Source organism: Monodelphis domestica, chromosome 2, assembly GCF_027887165.1.
Source record: "Monodelphis domestica isolate mMonDom1 chromosome 2, mMonDom1.pri, whole genome shotgun sequence".
Taxonomy (NCBI): domain Eukaryota; kingdom Metazoa; phylum Chordata; class Mammalia; order Didelphimorphia; family Didelphidae; genus Monodelphis; species Monodelphis domestica.
The window spans coordinates 39,956,922-39,981,190 of record NC_077228.1 but is presented as its reverse complement, the minus strand read 5'-3'; the positions used below and the strand labels follow the sequence as shown (position 1 = coordinate 39,981,190).

Here is a 24,269-nt window from a genome sequence, read left to right as displayed (position 1 = left end):
TCTATTGCTACATTTAGACATTTCCTTCACACCTCTTCTAAACATGCTCTACTCCTCTCTACTCACACTTCCAAAGTTCTTCAAAAGGACATATTAGCTAAAAGCTGGACTATTGAGATTGTCTTCTATTCTCTTTCCTGACTCAAAGATTTATAACGCTTTGGCAAAGTTCCAAGTTCTCTTCAGAATGTTTGGATGACTTCAAAATTCCAACAAGAATGCCTCGGTATTCCAATCTTGACATTACTACCAACATTTAGTAGCCTCTTTGAATACTATATAGGCCAATCCAAAAAGGGTGATCGCTAAGAGTTGTTTTAAATAAACCTATCTTCTTAAAGTTATACTTTCCTTCAATTATAAAACATACACACACAAACCCAGACACCCTTTAATGTGTCTTCTTTAATGATTTCTAATGAATATTAAATTTTTAACTATAAAACCCCTGGCGAATTCATACTTTGTTAGCTTTACTGTTTTCTTCTAATTATTCCCCTCTACAAATTAACAAAAAGTGTCAAACATGGCTTTAGAGTTCATGGTCTTGGTTTTTTCTAACTCAATTCTGTTTTGCCTATTTAATCTAATCAGCCCCAACAGACTCAATGATCATCTCTGTTGAGATGATTTTGGAATCTATCTATCCAGCCTGAACTTCTCTCCTGACGTCTATTTCCTCATGAACAATTGCCTTTTAGACATCCTAAATTTTCATATTCAAAAGATATCAACTCAAACACACCATTGCCAAAACAAAATCCATTATATCACCCCTATCTCATCAAACTTCATCTTTTTTTAAATTCTCTGCTATTATCAAGGGAATCACCTTCTTCCAAATCACTCAAGCTCCCATCCACAGTATCCTTCTCAACTCCTTACTTATATTGACTATATATATATATATATATATATATACAAAATCTATATGTAAGTTTAAGTTTAGTAATTTCTTATACATATCTTGTAAATGCTCTACTGCTTCTCTCTACTCACACTGCCAAGGTAATGCAACAGGACATATTATCTCAAAGCAGGACTATTAAGATAGTCTTCTGTTCCCTTTCCTTGGCTCACAGATTTATAGCCCTTTGGGCAAAGTTCCAAGTTCTCCTCAGAAGGTTAAGATGAGCTCAAAATTCCATGAATAATGCCTTAATGTTCCAATCTTGACACAATCCTAACAATATTTATCATTTTCTTTACTGACATATTTACCAATCTGACAGGTATGAGATGATACCTCAGTGTTTTATTTAAAGTTATTTTCTTAAAAATATAGGTCAATTCATCTAAGACATACTCACAAATACAAAGACACCCAACATTTTTTTAATAATTTCAGTTTTATTTGACTTATTGTCTTTGACAACTTGGTACTTGCCTACCTTTCCAGATTTCATATACTTCATACCCCTCTACAAATTCTATAAATAAGGATTATCAAAATTCTTATTCTGTGCACAATATACTTCACCTACCATCTGTTAATTTTCCATGACTTTTTCCCATGCCTAGTACATTCTGCCCCCTCTTTTTGAACTACTAGCTTTCTTGCCTTCTTTTCTACCAGACTTAAAGCCAATCCCAACTCCTATAAGAAACCATCCCTAATTATTCCCAATGCTAGTACCTTCACTCAGAAAATACCATCCATATATGCTTTGTTGTTCAGTCATGACTGAACATTTGTTTAGCCATTTGGGATTTCATGGCAGAAATACTAGAGTGGTTTGTCATTTCCTTCTTTACTTCATTTGAGAGGAGCAACAGAGGCAAATGGAATTAAAGTGACTTACACTGGGTCACACACAAAGTGTGTTTAAAGAGATTTCAACTCATGAAGATGAGTATTCCGGATTCTAAGTCCAATGTTCTATCACTCTGCCAACTAGCCGCCTAGTACACAATGGTTTCCATGTTGTCTCTCCCACCCCTACCATATGAGCTCCTTAATATAAATTTCCTCCAGAAATGCTCAGTCATTGACTTCTTGAAGACCAATACATAGGAAGTGCTTAATACAAAAATATCCCACCCAATTAGGGACATTCTACTCAAGCTTTCTCATTGAGCAGTCAGGATAAATGAATTCAAAGGAAGAATATTTTCCTTAAGGTCACACTGAGGCAGTAAATCTTAGAATTGAGAATTGATCCCAGAGCCTCAGAGACCACATCTGAAGATCTTTTGATCATATAATGAAATATCTTATTTAATTGGCCTGAGTAGACTTACTTTATGATCTGATGGAATGAAATGATGAATTGTGGTTTCCTCTTGTTGTCCCGTCCTTTCCGTTCTGTCTGATTCTCTGTGATTCCATCTAAAGTTTTCTTTGCATAAATATAGGAGTGATTGGCACTCTGTCCTTTATGCCACCTCACTCTCTAACTGATTTGTTTTACCTAGAAATAAAAAGGAAAAAAATTTTACCAATATGAAGCAATGAATACATAATAGTAGGAGGATGATTTGGACAATAGCTCCAGTTATCATTAAAAAATGTGGATATTAACAATTGTTATGACTCTTGAATCCATGGCAGAGAAGACCGCTTTGGACCTTCCCAGCCACCAGGAAATAGCTGATGTTAAGGCTAGAAAACTCTAACACTTAAGACATTTTTCCTATTCTCCATTGCTTGAAAAAAATCTCTCTCCTATGGAATTTCTCATAGCATTTTGTGACTCTGCTCTTTTTTAAAATCACTTTGTGTTAGTCTTAGAGTGATCCAAATACATTTTCTCTACCCACAAGACTACAAACTCTTACAGAACAGGAACTCTATCCTGTTGATACCATATCCACTCAGACCTAATACAGGGCTTCTGATAAATGGATGCCAGAAAAATGGAATTGAAGACTACTTAGAAAAGGGGTTGATAGCATCCAAGAGTAAAAGGTAAAAGGGACTTTGTAGCTACTCATGGTGGATATTCAGTCATCTTTTTGTGCCAAGCCACTCATCCTCACTATCATTCTCAACTCTTTACTTATATTGACTTTACATGTCCAAAGTCTAATGCCAAGATTAGTCATTTCATTCACATTTCTTATATACATGCTCTGCTTCTTCTCACTACTCACACAGCCAACGTTCTGAAACAGGTCATATTAGCTGAAAGCTGGACTATTGTGATAGTCTTCTATTAGCTTTCCTTGGCTCACAGATTTATATATAGCCCTTTGGGCAAAGTTCCAAATTCTCTTCAGAATGTTTGAATGACTTCAAAATTCCAACTACAATGCCTTAGTGTTCCAATCTTGACACATTCCTATCAACATTTGCCACTTTCTTTGACTACCATATTAGACAAACTGATAGGTGAGAGGTGGTATCTCAGGGTTCTTTTCATTAAACCTATTTTCTTAAATATATACATTCATAAAAATAAAAAATACAGAAACACAAAAACACTGAGCTTTATTTAATGATTTCTAAGAAATATTAATTTTTTTTAAATATAAAGTCCCTGGCAACTTTGTATTTTCCTGTTTTCATATAAATTATTCCACTCAGACATTGCCAAAATGTCTCCAACATGGCTCTAGAGTCTCAAATCATCTTTTTCTCTAGCTCTATAGTGCTTTGCCAGGATAATCTTATCACCCCAACAGATTAAATGATCATCTTCTCTGGAGATTATTTTTGGATCTATTTCTCCAGCTCTTACTTCTCTCCTGACCACCAGGTCATCATCACCTTATACACATCTTCAATTTTCATATTCAAGACATATCAACTCAAATTCACCTTGTTGAAAACAAAACTCATTATCTCTCCCTACCTTGTCAACCTTCATCTTTTTTTTAATTCTGTTACTGTCAAGGGAACCACTTTGTGCCAAATTACTTAAGTTCCCATACTCAGTATTATTCTCAAATCCTTATTTGTATTGACCTTATACTTCCAAAGTCTATTGCCAGGGTTAGTAATTTTCTTCACATCTCTTGTAAACATGCTCTATTCCTCTCTACTCACCAAAGTTCTTCTAAAGCACATATTATCTCAAAGCTGGACTATTGAGATTGTCTTCTGTTCCCTTTCCTTGGAATACAGATTTATAACCCTTTAGGTAAAGACCAAAGTTCTCTTCATAATGTTTGGATGACTTCAAAATTCCAACAATACCTCAGTGTTCCAATCTCGAAACATTCCTATCATCATTTATTAGTTTCCTTGACTACCATATTGACCAATCTGATACAGGTAAGGTTGTACCTCAGTATTGTTTTAAGTAAGCCTTTCTCCTTAAAAATTTACATTACTTCAAATAAAATATGCACACACAAAAACACAAAGAAACACAAGTCTTCATTAATGATTTCTAATGAATAATAAATTTTTTAAACTATAAATTTCCTGGTAACTTCATGCTTTGTTAGCTTTCCTGTTTTCATAGAAATTATTCCCCTCTACAAATTAACAAAAAGTATCAAACATGGCTCTAGAAACCCAGGTCTTAGATTTTTTTCTAGTTCAATACTGTTTTGCCTCATTAATCTAATCAGCCCCCACAGATTCAATGATCAACTCTTTAGAAATTATTTTGGAATCTATATATCCAGCCTGAACTTCTCTCCTGACATCTAGTTCCTCATGAGCAGCTGCCTTTTAGACATCTTGAATTTTCATATTCAACAGCTATCAACTCAAGCCCAATACGGTCAAAACAAAATTCATTATCTCACCCTAACTCATCAAACTTCATCTTTTTTTTAAATTCTCTGTGACTATTAAGGGAACCACCTTCTTCCAAACTGCTCAAGCTCCCATTCACAGAATCATTCTCAAATCCTTACTTATATTGACATTACATATACAATGTCTATTTGCAGGTTTAGTCATTTCTTACACATCTCTTATAAAAATGCTCTACTCCTGCTCTCTACTCACACTGCCCAGGTACTGCAACAGGACATATTATCTCAAAGCTGGACTATTGAGATAGTCTTCTGTTCTATATCTTTGTCTCACAGGTTTATAGTCCTTTGGGCAAAGTTTCAAGTTCTCCTCAGAGTTCAAAATTCCATGAACAATTCCTCAGTGTTCCAATCTTGACACATTTCTATCATTTACCATTTTCTTTGACTACCTCATTGGCCAATTTGGTAGGTGTGTGGTGGTACCTCAGTGTTGTTTTAATAAACATATCTTCTAAAAAATATGTGTTCCTTCAAAAATATATATATATACACAAACACAAAGACACACAGTCTTATTTAGTGATTTCTAATAAATATTAAAATTTTTAATCAATGAATTCCCTGGTAACTTGGAATTTTCTGACATCTCCTATTTACATATACTTTATTTCCTGCTACAAATTTTAAAAAGTGTCTGGCACAGCTCTAGAGACCCACATCACCTTTTTTTCTACCTCTATACTATTTGACTTCGTTAATCTTATCAGCACCAACAGTTTCATATATCATCTCAATAGAGATGAATTTTGGAACTATTTACCCAGCTCTAACTTCACTCCTGACCAATAAGTCCTCATCAACAACTGCTTTTTACACATCTTAAATTTTCATATTCAGGACATGTCAACTCAAACTCACCAAGGCCAAAACAAAGCTCATTATCTCTCCCTAACTCATCAACCTGAATCTTTTTTGAATTTCCTGTTATTTTCAAGGGAACCAAATTGGGCCAAATCACTCAAGCTCCTATCCTCAGTATCATTCTCAATGCCTTACTTTTCCAATGCTGCTTTTCTTCCTGCTCTCTACTCACACTGCACAGGTACTGCAACAGGACATATTATCTCAAAACTGGACTATTGCAATAGTCTTCTGTTCCCTTTTCTTGGCTCACAGACTTATAGTCCTTTACGCAAAGTTCCAAGTTCTCCTCAGAAGAGTTAGATGATTTCAAAATTCCTTGAACAATGCTTTAATGTCCCAATCTTGACACAATCCTAATAATATTTACCACTTTCTTTACTAACTTATTTGCCAATCTGATAGGTGTGAGGTGTTGTTTTATTTAAAGTTTTATTCTTTACAATATAGGTCAAATCATCTAAGGCATACTCACAAAGATACCCAACTTTCTTTAATAATCTCTAATAAATTTTAATGATTTTATTTGACTTATTGTCTTTGACAACTTGGTACTTACCTACCTTTCCATATACTTCATTCCCCTCTACAAATTTTATAAATGAGGATTATCAAAATTCTTATTCTGTGCACAATATACTTCATCTCCCATCTCTGTTAATTTTCCATGACTTTTTCCCATTCTTGATACATTCTGCCCCCTTGTTTTGGACTACTAGCTTCTCTGCCTTCCCTTCTACCAGACATAAGGCAAATCCCAACTCCTATAAGAAACCATCCCTAATTATTCCCACTGCTAGTACCTTCACTCAGAAAATACTATCCATATATGCTTTTTTGTTCAGTAATGGCTGAACATTTGTTTCCTTATTTGGGGTTTTGTGAATCTTAAAATTTTTCAGACTCTACTTCAGAAGATTTGATTAAGCTATTCCCCATTTAAAACAATGCAGGTACTTAATCAGGAATGTATTGAGAACTTTACATTACTCCACCCATACCTAGGCATACCCTAAGGGAAGATAAAGTTGTAAACTCCTTACTGAACAATGAAAAGTCCCCAACTCATACTTATAGTGAGGCAAAAGCCCTTAAGCTAGGTCTATTTTTAAATCTAATATAAAAGGGTACTAAGTACCTATAAAGGTTAAATTAATCACTAAAAGTTCAAGCAAGTATAAAGGGCAAGCTTAGCAAGAGGTGTGAAGTTTTAGTCTACTCAGGGAAGGTGATAACAAAAGAGGATGTGAATTAAGAATGGGCAGTCCTGTGGAAAACATCTACTGTGATTGGTAGATGTGAAAATTTAGGGGAGGTGACATAAGAGAAATTTCTCTTTAAAAGGAGCTGTTCTCTCTCTCTGAACTTAATTCAGCTTTGGTAGCTGAATTGGAGATCAAGAGTCAGAGCTGACTCTCTGAACTCAGTTCAGGAGTTGAGGATTTCAGTGAAGAACTGGAGTTTTGCTTGGGACAAATCTTGTGGTGAGTGATTAAAGTCTCCATAAAACCCAGCTGACTTGGGTATTTTCATATTTGGGAATTTTTCCCATGGCGACCGCTTATTTTTTATTTAAATCAAGGCACTAAAAATCATCTTTACAGTTTTGGAAATTCACAGTCTTGAAACTCACAATTTTTTGCAGTCACAGTTTTATGACAGAAATACTAAAATGGTTTCCCATTTCCTTCTTTACCTCATTTGAGAGGAGAAACAGAGGCAAATGGAATTAAAGTGACTTACACTGGGTCATAAACATAGTGAGTTTGAGGAGATTTCATCTCACGAAGATGAGTATTCCTGATTCTAAGCCCAGTGTTCTATCACCCTGCCAACTAGGTACCTAGTACACAATGGTTTCCATGTTGTCTCTCCCACCCCTATCCATATGAGTTTCTTAAGGAAAGTGTCCTCCAGAAATGCTAATTGACTGACTTCTTGAAAGACTAATGCATAGGAAGTGCTTAATACAAAAATATTCCACCCAATTAGAGGCATTCTACTCAAGTTTTCCCATTGAACAGTCAAGAAAAATGAATTCAAGAGAAGTTGAATATTTTCCATCAGGTCACATTGAGGCAGTAAATCTTAGAATTCAGATTTGATTCCAGAGCCTCAGAGTCCACATCTGAAGCTCTATTGACCATATAATAAATAATCTTATCCAATTGGCCTGTTTACACTTACTTTATGATCTGATGGAATGAAATGAAGAATTCTGGTATCCTCTTGTCCTATTGTTTCCGTTCTGTCTGATTTTTCTTTGAGATTCCATTTAAAGTTTTCTTCACATAGATATAGGAATGACTGGCACTCTGTCCTCTGTGCCACCATACTGTCCATTTGATTCATTTTACCTAGAAATAAAAAGGAAAAAAATTTTACCAACATGAAGCAATAAATTCATTATCATACAATGATGATTTGGACAATGGCTCCAATTTATCATGAAAAAATTTTTGATATTAACAATTATTATGACTCTTGAATCCATGGCAGAGAAGATAGCTTTGGATCTTCTCATCTACTGGGAAATAGCTGATGTTAAGGAAATTATCATGAGAGTGAAAGCTAGAAAACCCTAACCCTTAAGACATTTTTCCTATTCTCTACTGCTTGAAAACATGTCTCTCCTCTGGAATTTCTCATAGCATGTTGTGCCTTTTATCTTTTTTTTACCACTTTTTGTTAGTCTTAGAGTGATCCAAATACATTTTCTCTACCCACAAGATTACAAACTCTTGTAGAAAGAGAATTCTATCCTGTTGTTATCATATCCACACAGACCTAATACAGGGCTTCTGGTAAATGGATGCCAGTAAAATGGAATTGAAGGCTACTTCCAAAAGGAGATGATAGCATCCTAGAGTAAAAGTTTGTAAAAAGGACTTTGCAGCTGCTCGTGGTCACTATTCTATCATCTTTTACACATCTGACCTCTCCTCTGACTCTTATTGGATCTTCACACATGTCACAGCAGTGAGCCAAAGGTGTTTTAGAGGGCCATAGAGGTCCAAATCATATTAACTCCTCCCTCTTTGAAGTGTTGCTTTGGTTAATCTTATCAGAAAACAAAGATTCAATGTTCATCTCTATGGAAATGATTTTATTTATCAGGCCATTATTTCTCTCTTGACCTCTAGGTCCTCATCACCAACTGCCTTTTAGATATCTTATATTTTCATAATCAGGAGATATCAACTCAAACTGACCATGTCCAAAACAATACTCATTATCTCTCCCTACCCTCAACAACCTTCATCTTTTTTGAATCTCAGCTACTGTCAAGAGATCCACATTCTGCCAAATCATTCAAGCTCCCATCCTCAGTATCATTCTCAACTCTTTACTTATATTCACCTTACATGTCCAAAGTCTAATGCCAAGTTTAGTCATTTCATTCACATCTCTTATAAACATGCTCAACTCCTCACTTTTATTGGCCTTGCATTTCCAATGTCTAATGCAAAGTATAGTCATTTCCTTCACATCTGGTGTAAACATGCTCTACTCCTTCTCTCTACTCACACTGTCAAAGTTCTTCAAAAGGACATATCAGCTGAATGCTGGACTATTGAGATAGTCTTGTGTTACCTTTTCTTTACTCACAGATTTATAGCCCTTTGGGCAAAGTCCCAAGTTCTCTTCAGAATGTTTGGATGACTTCAAAATTCCAACAACAATGCCTCAGTGTTCCAATCTTGACACATTCCTATCAACATCTGCCACTTTCTTTGACTACCCTAATGGACAATCTGATAGGTGTGAGGTGGTTATATGGAGATATAATGAATTTTATTTTGGACCTGGTGAGTCTGAGTTGATATCTCCTGAATATAAAAATTTAAGATGTCTAGAAGACAGATGTTGATGAGGACCTAGAGGTCATGAGAGAGGTTAGGGCTAAGTAAAGAGATCCAAAAATATTCTCCACAGAGATGACCAATAAAACTCTTTGGGTTGATTAGATTAACCAGGCAAAACAGTATAGAGCTAGAAGAAAAGATGACTTGGGACTCTAGAGCCATGTTTGACACTTTTTGTTAATTTCTATAGGGGAATAATTTATATGAAAACAGGAAAGTTAGGAAAGTACAAAGTTGCCAGGGACTTTATAGTATAAAAAAATTTAATGTTCATTAGAAATCATTAAACCTCAGTGTTAATTAAAACTATCTTCTTGGGGGCAGCTGGGTAGCTCAGTGGATTGAGAGCCAGTCCTAGAGACGGAAGGTCCTAGGTTCAAATCTGGCCTCAGACACTTCCCAGCTGTGTGACCCTGGGCAAGTCACTTGACCCCCATTGCCTAGCCCTTACCACTCTTCTGCCTTGGAGCCAATACACAGTATTGACTCCAAGACGGAAGGTAAGGGTTTTAAAAAAAAAATAAATTAAAAAAAAAACTATATTCTTAAAAATATACATTCCTTCTAATAAAATATACATACACAAACACAAAGACACACAGCCTTCTTTAAGGATTTCTAATAAATATTAAATTTTTTTAAACAATAAAGTCCCTAGCAAGTTCTTACATTTTTAGCTTCCCTGTTTTCATATAAATTATTTGCCTCTACAAATTAACAAAAAGTGTCAAACATGGCTCTAGAGTCCCAGGTCTTGTCTTTTTCTAGCTCAATACTGTTTTGCCTCATTAATCTAATTAGCCCCCACAGATTTAATGATCATCTATATAGAGATGATTTGGGGACATATTTATCCAACTAGAACTTCTCTCCTGACATCTAGTTCCTCATGACCAACTGCCTTTTAGACATCTTAAATTTTCATATTCAAGAGATATCAACTCAAACTCACCATGGCCAAAACAAAACTCATTATCTCTCCCTACCTTATCAACCTGTATCTTTTTTGAATTTCCTGTTATTTTCAAGGAAACCACATTGAACTGGATCACTCAAGCTCCCATCATCTATATCATTCTCAACTACTCCTCACTTTTATTGGCCTTACATTTCCAATATCTAATGCAAAGTATAGTCATTTCCTTCACATCTGGTGTAAACATGCTCTGCTCCCCCCTACTCACACTGTCAAAGTTCTTCAAAAGGACATATTAGATGAATTCTGGACTATTGAGATTTTCTTCTGTTACCTTTTCTTGGCTCACAGATTTATAGCCCTTTGGGCAAAGTCCCAAGTTCTCTTCAGAATGTTTGGATGACTTCAAAATTCCAACAACAATGCCTCAGTGTTCCAATCGTGACACATTCCTATCAACATTTGTCACTTTCTTTGACTACTATAATGGACAATCTTATAGGTTTGAGATGGTACCTCAGTTTTGTTTTAATTAAACCTATCTTCTAAAATATATGCATTCCTTCAAATAAAATATACATTCACAAACACAAAAACACAGAGCCTTCTTTAGAGATTTTCGGGTTTTTTTTAAACTATAAACTCCCTGGAAACATTGTACTTTCCTAATTTTACTGTTTTCGTATAAATTATTCCCCTCTACAAATTAACACAGTGTCTCAAGAGCCTCAAGTCATCTTTTTGTCTAGCTCTATACTATTTTGCCTGGTTAATATAATCAACCTAGACAATTTCATTGATCATCTCTAGGGGCAAGAATTTTGAATCTATTTATCTATCTCTAAACTCTCTCCTTAACTCTAGGTCTTCATCAACAACAGTCTTTTAGACAGCCTAAATTTTCATATTCAGGAGATATCAACTCAGACTCACCAGGTCCAAAACAAAATTCATTATCTCTCCCTATCTCATAAACCTTCATCTTTCTTGAATTTCCTGTTCTCTTCAAGGGAACCACATAGAGTCAAATCACACAAACTCCCAACCTCAGTATCATTCTCATCTCCTTTTGTTGACTTACATATCTAATGTCTGTTGCCATGTTTAATCTTTTCTTTCACATCTCTTGTGTACATACTCTATTCCTTTTCTCTACTCACACTGCCGAAATTCTGCAAAAGGACATATTAGCTGAAAGCTGGAGTAATGTGATAGTTTTCTGTTAGCTGGGCAATATGATAGGTCTGAGGTGGATCTCAGTGTTGTTTTAATTAAACCTATCTTCTAAAAAATATATATTCCTTTAAATACAATATATACAAACACAAAGACACATAGCCTTTTTAATGATTTCTAATAAATTTTAAAATTTTTTAAAGTATAAAGTCACTGGCAACTTGGTATTTTCCTTACTCTAATATTTTCATATACTATATTCCCCTCTACAAATTTTCTAAAAAGTATCTAACATGGCTCTAGAGTCCCAGATCATCTTATTTTCTAGCTCTATACTGTTTTGCCTGGTTAATCTTATCAGCACCCACAGTTTCATTAATCATCCCAATGGAGATGAATTTTGGATCTATTCATCCTGTTCTAACTTCTCTCCTGACCACTACGGGTTCATTACCAAGTGCCTTTTACAGATCTTAAATTTTCATATTCAGGAGATATCAACTCAAACTCACCATGTCCAAAACAAAGCTCATTATCTCTCCCTACCTCATCAACCTGAATCTTTTTTGAATTTCCTGTTATTTTTAAGGGAACCAAATTGGGCCAAATCAATCAAGCTCCCATTCTCAGTATCATTCTCAACTTCTTATTTACATTCAAAACATTTATTTAATGTCTCATGGAAAGTGTAGTCAATTCTTTCACTTCTCTTGTAAACATGCTTTACTCCTTCTCTCTACTCACACAGCCAAAGTTCTGCAACAAGGACATTATCTCAAAACTGGACTATTGACATAGTCTTCTATTACTGTTCCTTGGCTCACAGATTTACAGGCCTTTGAGTAAATCTCCAAGTTCTCCTCAGAATTTTTAGAGGAATTCAAAATTCCAAGAATAGTGATGCAAGATTCCAATCTTGACACATCCCTACCAACATTTATTAGTTTCTTTGACTTCCCTATTGACCAATCTGATAATCTTAGAATTCATATTGGATTCCAGAGTGTCTGAAACCACATATGAAGCTCTTTTGATCATATAATGAAATGTCTTATTCAATTGGCCTTCATAGACTTACTTTATGATCTGATGGAATGAAATGATAAATTCTGGTTTCTTCTTGTTGTCCCATCATTTCTGTTATGTCTGATTCTTTGTGATTCCATCTAAAGTTTTCTTCACATAAATACAGGAGTGATTGGCACTCTGTCCACTGTGCCACCTCACTGTCCATCTATTTTGGTTTTACCTAGAAATAAAAAGGAAAAAAATTTTACCAACTTGAAACAATAAATACATGAGTATGATGATAATTTAGTTAATAGCTCCAGCTTTCATGACAAAATGTTTTGATATTGACAACTGTTATGACTTTTGAATCCATGGAGAGAAGACAGCTTTGGACCTTCCCACCTACCAGTAAATAGCTGATGTTAAGGAAATTATCATGAGAGAGAAAGGTAGAAAAGCCTAACCCTTAAGACATTTTTCCTATGCTCCACTGCTTGAAAACATCTCTCTCCTCTGGAATTTCTCATAGCATTTTGTGCCTCTTCTCTTTTTTATCACTTTTTTGTTAGTCTTAGAGTGATCCAAATACATTTTTCTCCCCCACAAGACTACAACCTCTTGTAGAACGAGAAAGAATTCTATCCTGTTGATATCCTATCCACTCAGACCTAATACAGGACTTCTGGTAAATGGATGCCAGTAAAATGGAATTGAAGACTACTTCCAAAAGAGGTTGATAGTATCCTTGAGTAAAAGGTAAAATAGACTTTGCAGCTGCTCATGGTGGATATTCCATCATCTTTTATCCATCTGGCCTTTCCCCTGTCTCTCTTTTTGGATCTTCATGCAGTTGACACCAGTGAGCCAAAGGTGTCTGAGAGAACCCTAGAAGTCCAGATCATATTATCTCCTCCCTCTATAAAGTTATGCCTGGTTAATCTTATCAGACCACACAGATTCAATAATCACCTCTAAGTATAAATTTTTAAATCTATCTATCCGGCCCTTATTTCTCTTCTATCTCTAGGTCCTAATCACCCTCTGCCTTTTAGATGTCTTAAATTTTCATATTCAGAAGATATCAAATCAAACTCCCAATGGCCAAAACAAAACTCCTCATCTCTTCCTACCTCATTAACCATCATCTTTTCTGAATTATCTGTTATTTTCAAGGGAACCACCTTTTGCCGAATTACTCAAACTCCCATCCACAGTAACATTATCAACTCTTTATTTGTGTTGACCTCACATATCCAAAGTCTATTTGCCAAGACTAGTCCTTTCTTTCACATATCTTGAAAACATGCTCTACATCTTTTCTCTACTTACAGTGCCAAAGTTTTGCAAAAGGACATATTAGCTGAAAGCTAGACTATTGTGTTTGGTTTCTGTTACCTTTCCTTGGCTCAAAGATTTATAGCCCTTTGGACAAAGTCCCAAGTTCTCTTAAGAATGTTTGGAAGACTTCAAAATTCCAACAACAATACCTTAGTTTTCCAATCTCCACACATTCCTACCAACATTTACCAGTTTCTTTGACTACATACTGGCCAATCTGATAGGTGTGAGGTGGTACCTCAGTGTTGTTTTAATTAAGCCTATCTTCTTGAAAATATACATTCCCTCAAATAAAACTTACATGCACAAACACAAAGCCACACAACCTTCTTTAATGATTTCTAATGAATATTAAATTTTATTAACTATAAATTCCCTGGCAAATTTGTACTTTCCTAACTCTCCTGTTTTCATATGCTTTATTTAAATCTACTAATTAAAAAAAAACTGGATGACACAGCTCTAGAGTCCCAGGTCATCTCATCTTTTACTTTCATAAGATTTTGCTTTGTTAATCTTATCAGCCCCATCAGCTTCAATGATCATCTCTATGGAGAAGGTTTTTGGATCTATTTATCCAGACCTGCCTTTTCTCCTGACCTCTAAGCCTTCATCACCAACTGTGTTTTAGACATATTAAATTATTATATTCAGTAGATACCAACTCAAACTCTCAATGGGCAAAACAAAACTCATTATCTCTCCCTACCTCATCAACATTCATCTTTTTTTTTTCATTTCTCTGTTATTGTCAAGGGAACCAGAATGTGCCAGATCACCCAAGCTCCCATCCTCAGAATCATTCTAAACTCCTTACTTATATTCATACCATATTTTTAATGTCTGGGGCAAAGTTTAGTCAATTCTTTTACACCTCTTATAAACACACTCTACTCCTTCTCTCTACTCACACTGCCAAAATTCTGCAACAGGACATAATTATCTCAAAGCTGGAGTATTGCGATAGTCTTCTATTTCCTTTCCTTGATTCACAAATTTATAGCCCTTTGGGCAAAATTTCAAGTTCTCCTCAGAATGTTTAGATGAGTTCAAAATTCCATGAACAATGCCTTAATTTTCCATTCTTGACACATTCCTACCAACATTTACCACTTTCTTTTACTGTCATATTTGCCAATATGATAGGGGTGAGGTGGTACCTCAGTGCTGTTTTATTTAAAGCTATCTTCTTAAAAAATATAGGTCAATTCATCTAAGACATACTCACAAACACAAAAACACATAACCTTCTTTAATAATTTCTAATAAATTTAATGATTTTATTCAACTTTAGTGTCTTTGGCAACTTGGTACTTGCCTACATTTCCAGATTTCATATACTTCATTCCCCTCTACAAATTCTATAATCAAGGATTATTGAAATTCTTATTCTGAGCACAATATACTTTATCTCCTTAGCAGTGTTCCTTTTCCATGGCTTTTCCCCATTCCTAAAACATTCTGCCCCCTCTTCATGGACTACTAGCTTCCCTGCCTTACTTTCTTCCAGACTTAAAGCAAATCCCAACTTTTATAAGAAACCATCCCTAATTATTCCCATTGCTACTATTTTCCCTCAGAAAACAGCAGCCATGAACGCTCAATATATCTTGTTCTTGTCATTGTTGTTCAGTCATGACTGAACCTTTATTTCTCCATTTGGGGTTTCATGGCAGAAATACTAGAGTGGTTTGCCATTTCCTTCTTCACCTCATTTGAGAGGAGCAATAGAAGCAAATGGAAATTAAGTGACTTACACTGGGTCACACACATAGTGTGTTTAAGGAGATTTCAACTCATGAAGATGAGTATTCCTGATTCTAAGCCCAGTGCTCTATCACCCTGCCAACTAGCTGCCTAGTACCCAATGGTTTCCATATATTGTCTCTCCCTACCATGTGAGCTCCTTAAGGTCCTCCAGAAATGCTGATTGACTGACTTCTTGAATGACTAATTCTTGGGAAGTGCTTAATACAAAAATATCCCACCCAATTAGGGACATTCTACTCCAGCTTTCTCATTGAACAGTCAAGAAAAGTGAATTCAAGAGAAGTTGAATATTTTCCTTAAGTTCACATTGAGGCAGTAAATCTTAGAATTGGGATTTGATTCCAGAGCCTCTGAGACCACATCTGAAGCTCTATTGACCATATAATAAAATATCTTATTCAATTGGCCTTTATAGACTTACTTTATGATCTGATGAAATGAAATGATGAATTCTAGTTTCTTCTTATTGTCCCATTGTTTCCATTCTGTCTGATTCTCTTTGATTCCATCTAAAGTTTTCTTCGCATAGATATAGGAGTGATTGGCACTCTGTCCTCTGTGCCACCTCATTGTCCATCTAATTTGTTTTACCTAGAAATAAAAAAGGAAAAATTTTTACCAACTTGAAGTAATTAATACATAATAGTATGATGATGATTTGGACAATTGCTTCAGCTATCATGACAAAATATTTTGATATTAACTATTGTTATGACTCTTGAATCCATGGCAGAGAAGACAGCTTTGGACCTTCCCAGCTACTGAGAAATAGCTGATTTTAAGGAAATTATCATGATAGAGAAAGCGAGAAAACCCTAATCCCTATTTTTTTCCCTATTCTCCACTGCTTGATAATATCTCTCTCCTCTGGAATTTCTCATAGCATGTTGTGCCTCTTCTCTATTTTTGTCACTTTTTGTTAGTCTCAGAGTAATCCAAATACATTTTGTCTTCCCACCAGGCTACAAACTCTTATAGAACAGGAACTCTATTCTCTATCCTGGTGATATCACTTTAAGTCAGACCTAAAACAAGGCTTCTTGTAAATGGATGCCAGTAAAATGGAATTGAAGACTACTTCATCCTACATCTTCAACATTCATCTTTTTTTTTTCATTTCTCTGTTATTGTCAAGGGAACCAGAATGTGCCAGATCACCCAAGCTCCTAGAGTAAAAGGTAAAAGGTATGTTGCAGCTGCTCATGGTTGATATTCCATCATCTTTTACACATTTGACCTCTCCTCTGTCTCTTAATGGATATTCATCCAGGTCACCGCATTGAGCCAAAGGTGTCTGACAGGCCCCTAGAGGTCCAGGTAATAATACCTCCTTCCTCTATGAAGTTTTGATTCATTAATCTTATCAGACCTCCCAAATTCAATGATCATCTCTATGGAGAAATTTTTTGGATCTATGAATCCAGCCCTTATTTCTCTCCTGGCATCTAGGTCCTCATCACCAACTTCCTTTTAGATATCTTAAATTTTCATATTCAGGAGATATCAACTCAAACTGACCATGTCCAAAACAATACTCATTATCTCTCCCTAACTCATCAACATTCATCTTTTCTGAATTCTGAAATAAGGCTCTATAGTCCCAACTCATCTTTTATTCTAGCTCTAGACTATTTTACCAGGTTAATCTTATCAACACCACAGATTCAATGATCATCTCTCTGGAGATGATTTTTGGATCTATTTATCCAGCCCTGACTTCTCTCCTGACATCTAGGTCCTCATCAACAACTGCCTTTCAGACATCTTAAATTTTCATATTCAAGAGATAATCAACTTAAACTCATCATGTCCAAAATAAAACTCATTATCTCTCCCTGCACTTCATCAAAATTCATCTTTTTTCATCTATATTCCCCTCTACAAATTGTCTAAAAAGTATGTAACATGGCTCTAGAGTCCCAGGTCATGTTTTCTTCTAGCTCTATACTGTTTTGCCTGGCTAATCTTATCAGACACCATATTTTAATTAATTTAACTCTCTATGGAGATTATTTGGGGATCTATTTATCCAGCCCTAACTTCTCTTCTGACATCTAGGTCCTCATCAACTGCTTTTTAGACATCTTAAATTTTCATATTCAGAAGATATCAACTCAAACGCACCATGGCCAAAACAAAACTCATTATCTCTCACTAGCTCAAAAACCTTCATATTTTTTTGAATTATCTGTTATTTTCAAGGGAACTACCTTGTGCCAAATCACTCAAACTCCCATTCACAGTATCATTCTCAAATCCTTACTTGTATTAACCTTACATATCCAACATCTATTGCCAAGTTTTGTCATTTCTTTCACATCTCATGTAAACATACTCTATTCCTTCTCTGTACTCACACTGCCAAAGTTCTGCAACAGGACAAATTATCTCAAATCTGGACTATTTTGATAGTCTTCTGTTAGCTTTCTTTGGCTCACAGATTTATAGACCTTTGGGCATAGTCCCAAGTTCTCCTCAAAATGTTTGAATGAATTCACAACTCCACCAACAATGCCCTAGTGTTTCAATCTTGACAGATTCCTACCAATATTTACCAGCTTCTTTGACTACCATATTGGTCAATATGATAGGTGTGAGGTGGTACCTCAGTGTTGTTTTAATTAAATCTACCTTCTGAAAAATAGAGGGCCCTTCATATAAAATATACACATATGAAGACAAAGACACCAACCCTTCTTTAATTCTTTCAAATAAATATTAAGTATTTTATTTGTCTTTAATGTTCTGGTTAACTTGGTATTTTCAAAACTTTCCTGATTATATATATATTATTGCCAAAAAAATTAATAAAATGTGTCTGACACAGCTTTAGAGTCCCAGGTCATCTCATCTTCTACCTCTACAAAGCTTTGTATGAAGATGATTTGGGGGTCTATTTATCCACCCTAACTTCTCTCATGACATCTAGGCCCTCATCACCAACTGTCTACTAGATTCTTAAATTTCATATTCTGCATATATGAACTTCAACTCACTATATCAGAAAAAATACTCATCATCGCTCTCTACCCCATCAACCATCCTCTTCTTTTACTTCTCTGTCATTGTCAGGGGGACCACCATCTTCCCAATCACTCAATCCTCAAATATCAGTATCATTCTCAACTCCTTACATATATTCCTTACATATCCAACATCTATTGCCAAGTTTAGTTATTTCTTTCACATCTCTTGTAAACATGCTCTACTCCTTCTCTCTACTCACACTGCCAAAGTTCAGCAACAGGACATGTTATGGCAAAGCTGGACTATTGCGATAGTCTTCTGTTACCTTTCCTTGGCTCACAGATTTATAGCTCTTTGGGCAAAGTTCCAATTTCTCCTCATAATGTTTAGATGAGTTCAAAATTCCATGAACAATGCCTTAATGTTCCAATCTTGACACATACCTACCAACATCATCCACTTTCTTTTATTGCCATATTGACCTGTCTAATAAGGTTTATGTGGTACCTCAGTGTTGTTTTAATCAAACCTATCTTCTTAAAATATATAGGTCAATTCATGTAAGACATACACACACAAACACAAAGAGACATCCCCTTTAATAATTTCTAATAAATATTAAATATTTTATTTGACTTTAAAGTCCTGGGCAACTTGGTACTTTTGTAACTTTCCAGTTTTCATATACTTTATTCCCCATGCCTAGTACATTCTGCCCCCTCTTCTTGGACTACTAGCTTCTCTGTCTTCCTTTCTATAAGACTTAAATAAAATTCCAACTTCTCTAAGAAACCTTCCTTAATTATTCCCACGTTGACTTCCCTCAGAAAATACCAGCTATTTACACTGAATATATCTTGTTCTTGTCATTGTTATTCAGTCATGTCCTAATCTTTTTTTTCCCCGCACTTGGGGTTTTATGGCAGAAATACTAGAGTGGTTTGCCATTTCCTTCTTTACTTTATTTTATAGAAAAAAACTGAGTCAAATGGAATTAAAAGTGACTTACCTAAAGTCACACACATAGTTTGTCTAAGGAGATTTCAACTCATAAAGATGAATCTTCCTGATTCTAAACCCCATGTTCTATCACCCTGCCAACTAGCTGCCCAGTACTCGATTGTTTTCATATTGTCTCCCCTACCCCTACCATATGAGCTCCTTAAGTTGTGTCCCTAATAAATGCTTATTGACTGACTTCCTCCATGATTAATACATAGTAAGTACTTAATAAAAAATTCTCCCACTGAATTAGGGGCCTTCTAGTCAAGCTTTCTCATTGAACAATCAAGAAAAATACATTCAAGAGAAGTTGAATGTTTTCCTTAAGGTGACACTGACTCAATAAATGATAGAATTGAGATTTGATCCCAGAGTGACTAAGACCAAATCTGAAGCTCTTTCAATCACATTCTGAAATATGTTATTTAACTGGCCTTTGTGGATTTATTTTCTTATCTGATGCAATATAATGATGAATTCTGATTTCTTTTTCTGGTTCCTTTTTTCTTTTGTGGCTGACTCTTTGTGATTCCATCTAGAATTTTCTTGGCATAGATATTGGAATGATTTATCATTTCCTTCTCGATCTCATTTGACAGATGAGCAAACTGAGGCAAACAGGATGAAGGGACTTTCTCAGGGTCACATTGTAAGAGTCTGTGGTTTGTATTTAACTCACATCTTCCTGGTTCCAAACCTGGCATTCTGCCCACTGTGCCCCCTCTCTGCCCATCTATTTTGATTTTACCTAGAAATGAAAAAATTTGAAAAGTTTTTTTACCAACATAAAGCAATAAATGCACAAGGGTATAATGATGATCTGGACAATGCCTATAGCTATCATCACAAAAATCTTTGATATTGACAATTGATATAACTCTTGGATCTATGCAGAGAAGATAGCTTTGGACCTTCTCTAAGCTGCAAGGTAATAGCTGGTGTTAATAAAATTATGAGAGAGGCAGCTAGATAGAACACTAGACAGGACACCAGGCCTAGAGTGAAGAGAATCTGGGTTCAAATTTGGTTTCAGATACTTCCTAGTCATGTATCCCTCAGAAAGCCACTGAAGTCCAACTGGCTAACCCTTGCCATTCTTCTGTCTTTGAATTGATACTAAGACAGAAAATAAGAGCTTAAAAATAATCATCATCAGAAAAACACACTTTTGTTCTACTTCATTTCATAATTTTTGGTGATAATCCTAAGATTGGCTTCAGTAGGTATTATGTGGATGGATAATTGAGCAACAGATATTTAAGGCTTTAGATTATGTTTTAGAATTTCTAATATCTTTTTATAAATTCTCAATTCTCATTGGTGTTTGTATCGAGATGAATGATTTTTAATCTGACAATAGACTCATGAAAATTATATCATACTTTATTAAATTGTCCTTCCTTTTCAAAGCACAGGAAGGAGCTAATTACATGGTCCTATGGACACAGGAAAAAAAGACATATTGTCCTATACATCCCAACCATATCACTTCCCCATCCCCAGGACCAGCTTTCTCTCCTTCAGTCAGAACTAGATACTGTTGGATGAGGCAATACCACAGCAGTCAAAATCCAATTTGATCATCCTGAGCTCAAATCTAGCCTCAGACACTTACTATCTAGCTGTGTGACCCTGAGTATGTCACTTAACCCTGTTGCCTCAGTTTCCTTATATGTAAAATGGGTTGGAGGAGAAAATGGCAACCACTCCAGTATTTTTATCAATAAAACTCCAAATAAGTACATGACAGAAAACAACCAAACAACAACAAATACATAGAAAACACACAGGGATACAAAGGGAACATGAAAAGCAGTCCTTGCCCTCATGGAGTTTGTATTCTACTCAGAGAATATGGCATGTCAACAGTTAAGTATTTGCAACATAATTTTAGGAGTGGTCACCATCTGGTTTTCCCACATTGTTGGTGCTGTCCATTCTTCATTTTTGAAGAACACCAATGGTATCATGGGGTAATGTCTTGTCTTGCTCAAGGATTGGCTTTAAGTGAAGGAAAATTTCACAAAGTCACCAGGTTCATTCTCTCTTCCAGTCATAAAAGTCCAGTGACACAACAAAGTAACTGGAGATGGTTCAGGATGTAGCAGATGACAGCATCTAAATTCTAGGCGCTTTCCAGCATCTGCTTCAGCTGCCTTCAAGCCTATTGGAACAAATAATTCTCATCTGCCCACTACATGGAGGCAAGTTTTCAAAGGCTTCCCCTAGGCATCCCCTGACTCACGACAGGTTTGAGATCTGTCGGTTCTCCACAACCTGATTTTGCCCATCTGCCAAGATGGTTTACTGCAGTGTGGCCACTATGTATGCTGCAACTTCTTGGAGCCACAGGCGAGAGCTGGGTGACAGGGGGGGGCACCAAAGGAGTAAAGCAACTCTGAAAGGGTGCAGAAAGTCCTCCTCCCAGAGGTAACAATCTTCCCTGAATACCCCATTCACCCCCATAGTTCAGATGGGAAGAAGCGATGTCCTTAGTACTCCCAGATCCATAATTATTATTCTCTCATACTTCATGTTTAGAACACGAATCAACTAATCAACAAATATTTTTTGAGTGCCAACATCATGGGAGGCTCTGTTGTAAGAGGAAAGAGAAGGAAAGAGAAGGAAAGGGAGGGGGAGGAGCTTTTTTTAGACATTTCCTAGCTGTGTAACCCTGGGCAGATCACAACTTCTGACTGACAAAAGGATCCACTGGAAAAAGAAATGGTAATCCACTCCAATATCCTTGAAAAGAAAACCCAAAGAGTAGCAGTGGTCCATGGGATCACAAAGAGTAGCACATAACTGGGTGACAAACTCTGACCTAGATCTATGTTTGTTTGGGTTTTTCTTTTTCCAATGGCATTACAGTTAGGTCACTTTTTTTGCCAAGAAAAGCCCAAATTGGGTCAAGAAGAGTCAGGCATTAATGAACAATATCCACAAATTACTGATTCCAGATAACTCGCATATCTAAAAAGTCTGATATTCTACAAACCTTTTTCCTGACAATAAATAAGTTTTATTATCCCCATCTTTCAGAAGAGTAAATCAAAACTCCAAGAGGTCAAATGATTTGCCTAGGGTTGCACATCTATTAAGTATCTAAGACAAACCTGGGTTTTCTGACTATATAGTTCTGATATTCTTTTGATCCTGCCCCACTGCCTTTTAGAAACTTTGCCTCGTATCACTGATAGCAAATTTCGTGCATGGATTTTTTTTGTTGTTTTTAATCTACCTAATTATTCAGATTACCTAAATAAATGGGCTGTTACAACTATTTTTGGATTCTACTCTTCTTCATTTTATCTCTGAAACTAGCTCTTACAAGCATCCAAAAGATTCTAAGTCCTTTTACCCTTGATTCAGTGGGTTAAATACTGAGGCACACAAAATTTAGAATACTGGTTTCCAAACCTAGCTCTGGCACTTAATGTTTCTGTGGCCTTAGGAGAGCCCTTTCACTTTTCTTCATCTCTTGAATGAGAGTCAATGAAAAAGGAGTAGTTATATTACCTCTGTGCCCATTCTGATTCCTTTGATTTCTTTTTCTTTTCTTATTGCTATTGCTAGCATTTCTAATACAATATTAAATAATATTGGTGATAATGAGCATCCCTGTTTCACTTCTGATCTTATAGGATAGGCTTCTAACTTATCTCCATAATGGATAAATAACAGATAAATAGAAACAAGAAAGACATAGTTTTACATATACCTATATATTTTTGTCAAATGATGCCTTCTCTAGTGCTGGGAGAAGAGGGAGTGAGAGAGGGAAATACCAGGGAATTTTAATGTAATAAACAAATAAAATTCTAAATAAAAGTCAGATTAAATGATTGTTCAAGTCCTAGTTTTAATTCCTATAATTCTGTGACTTTGTGATATGATGAAATTGGCCAGAGACAAGCTTTGTGGACTAGCTCATGGTCATCCCATGATCCTCCATTTGAGTGTCATTTCAATTAAAATATAATGAGAATGGTTAATTGGTTGGGTCTGCTCCTGTTAAAACTATTAAGTAAAGTTTGCTGCATGGAAAGAAAATTGACTTTAATAATCATTTATGTTCATGTAGCACTCTAAGGATACAAAGGACTTTGCATGCATTATCTAATTTGGTCCTTACAATTTTCCTATGAGAGATAAGCGCCAAAAGTATCAGGATCATAGATTCAGAGCTAGAAGAGGACTTGGAGGCCATCTAAAACAATCTCTTCATTTTACAAATGAATAAATAAGGTTCAGGGCAGTTGGGTGACTTACCCACTCAGTGGCCACACTTGGGCATAAAATTTGGTCTGAGGACTTCTGATTTCAAAGCCAGTGCTTTTTCTACTAGGTGAGGCTGTATCCCTTTATTTTCCTTTCTCTCTCTCTTTTTTTTTGCATATGAGGAAACTAAGACTCATAGTAGTTAAGGAATTTCAGTCAATAATTCAAAAAACATTTATTAAGCACCTTCTATGTTCCAGGCACTGGGCTAAATGCTGGGGATATAAAAAGAGGCAAAAGATAGTCCCTCACCTCAAGAAATTCATAGTCTAATGGGAGAGTCAACAAGCAAACAAAACTTCATACAGAATAAATAGCAAATAATTAAGAGAGGGAAAGCATTAAAATTAATAGGGATTGGGAAA

General features: G+C 35.7%; 1 long non-coding RNA gene across 3 annotated transcripts in view; it reads right to left on the bottom strand.

The window, feature by feature from the left end:
* LOC103101716 (uncharacterized) overlaps positions 1-19,000 on the bottom strand; it is a 216,881-nt gene extending 197,881 nt beyond the window's left edge. Inside the window, exons 1-5 of one of the 3 annotated variants that reach the window (XR_008916069.1) lie at positions 18,878-19,000; positions 16,073-16,242; positions 12,611-12,781; positions 7,762-7,931; positions 2,242-2,411 (exon numbers count right to left, since the gene is read on the bottom strand). This is a non-coding gene — a long non-coding RNA (uncharacterized LOC103101716). Of the gene's footprint in view, positions 1-999; positions 1,075-2,241; positions 2,412-3,093; positions 3,198-7,761; positions 7,932-12,610; positions 12,782-16,072; positions 16,243-18,877 lie in introns of those variants that run through there. The other 2 variants (XR_008916070.1, XR_008916071.1) reach the window with 2 other exon arrangements.
* Positions 19,001-24,269: the final 5,269 nt, after the last annotated feature.